We start from the raw sequence: 2,500 nt of genomic DNA, 5'->3' as shown, positions 1-2,500 counted from the left end.
TGGAAGAGAGAGAGAGAGAGAGAGAGAGAGAGAGAGAGAGAGAGAGAGAGAGAGAGAGAGAGAGAGAGAGAGAGAGAGAGGCAAGTAAGGGGAATAGGATAGCTATGATTTAAAAACTTTTTTCGTTCATTGTCTACTTTTTATGTTTTTGTGTGTGTCTGTGGAAGAGAGAGAGAGAGAGAGAGAGAGAGAGAGAGAGAGAGAGAGAGAGAGAGAGAGAGAGAGAGAGAGAGAGAGAGAGAGAGACCCTTTCACTTTGTATAACATTTGGTCCCCACATCACATGGAAGTATATTAAGTAATATTCTGGGAAATATTTAATATTTAGGTGAGAGTAATCATAAAGATTGTAACTGAATCTTAGATCAGAATAAGTTTTGCGAACTGAAAATAATAAAAACTCATCCATTAATAAAAACAGTACTCAAAATAAATAATATTAAAACAAATAATAAACGTACAACCCAAAATAAAAATATATATACGTCAAAGAGCAAAGAACATACACCCAACATCCGTCCCGAGCAATAAAACTAGAACCGCCATTTAAGACCAAGTTTCCCCAAACGAGAGAGAGAGAGAGAGAGAGAGAGAGAGAGAGAGAGAGAGAGAGAGAGAGAGGGGGGGGCAAGAGCATTCCGGCTGGCAATTCTCTTCCAAGGGGATTTCTAATTAACTCGTATTTGGGGCCATTTTTAACGCGAAATTTCATTTGTAGGGCGGAGCGGCGCCTCTGAATTACCAGCGACAAAGTCACTCTCTCTCTCTCTCTCTCTCTCTCTCTCTCTCTCTCTCTCTCTCTCCCCTTTTCTTCAGCACTGTGCCTTCGCGCACGGGAGGATTTTTCACGTTTGATGAAATAATGTGCGGTGATATTGTCGGCTTAATTGGTTTTGGTTCTGTGCCATAGTTGTTGATGGCCCTTTTTGCTGTCAAAAACCTGTTCTTGGTAATTTTGAATCTCAGATTCCAAAACCGATTTTGGATTTTTTTTTTTTTTTTTGAAGGTTTTTTTCTGTAAATACATGTATACATAAAAACACAATTGTGTACAAATGAACGCATACGCAGTGCATACACATGCACACATACCAACATACCATACATATGCGCGCGCGCACACACATACATACATACATCCATATATATACATATATATGTGTGTGTGCGGTTAAAGAGGTGTATGGTAGATTATCAAGTATTTTTCTTCGCAAACAGTATTTTATATATATATTTATGTATATATATTTACGTATATACATATATATATATATATATATATATATATATATATATATATATATATATATATATATATATATATATATATATATATATATATATATATATATATATATCAATGTAAGCGGTAAGGAAATCTCCTTCGACCATCTTCTTCTCGAAACTTTATCGCACTGCAAGACCAGCTGTAGACAAACATCGATATCTTAAATGGGCAAAGTTACCAGCAAAGACACAACTCCTCTACAACAAAACAAACGGCAACACAAACTGCAACACAAACTGCAACGCAGCGTCGCACAAAAGCAGTCCGTGAAATATAAATCAACTGCGGACCCAGATCTACAGCGGCTATAAAAAAAAAAAGAAAGAAAAAGAAAGCGCACCGCTGCCAAACAAGGATATTCCCTGACAAACAATACGAAAGGTACGACGCGTAACGAATAGATAACGGGGGGGTAACAATATAAAGGGATTAAAACAATCGCCTCTATAGAAAAGAAATGAATGAGTCTGAAAACTTCCGCTGTCCGTTTTGCCCGTCCATCCCCAGCCAAAGCTTATACCGGAAGCTCCGGCGAAGTGTTGAATCAATTAATGTTCCGTTGGGCAACAGAATAAAGAAAATGGAAAACAAGCGATGTAAATAGAATAATTGGTATATAGATGATAGGAACAAACTGAAAGGTTTCGCCCCCTGCCCTCTCTCTCTCTCTCTCTCTCTCTCTCTTATATATATATATATATATATATATATATATATATATATATATATATATATATATATATATATATATATATATATATATATAGCCCTATATATATACACTATATATGTATGTAATATATAATATATATATATATATATATATATATATATATATATATATATATATATATATATATATATATATATATATATATATATATATATTATATTTATTATATATTTATATATTTCACAAACACACACACCACACACACACACACACATACACACACACACATTAGCTCTTTATCAACCTCTTTCAGCCAATAAGAGGCATACTTTAAATCAAAGGTTACAATATTAACACGACTGGAAACTGGAACTTTTACCAGTAAATTTCACACAGTTTTTGCCCCACTCTTCGATTTGTTATTTTGTATCACAATTGTTCAATGTCCTAAATTACACAAAAGACAAAACTATTCAAAACACGATCATGAAAACCCAGAGAAATTTCTCTTTTCCTGCAAGAGCAGAAGCACCAAGGAT

The sequence above is a fragment of the Macrobrachium rosenbergii genome, chromosome 48 (genome assembly GCF_040412425.1).
Source record: "Macrobrachium rosenbergii isolate ZJJX-2024 chromosome 48, ASM4041242v1, whole genome shotgun sequence".
Taxonomy (NCBI): domain Eukaryota; kingdom Metazoa; phylum Arthropoda; class Malacostraca; order Decapoda; family Palaemonidae; genus Macrobrachium; species Macrobrachium rosenbergii.
This window is presented reverse-complemented; position numbering follows the sequence as displayed.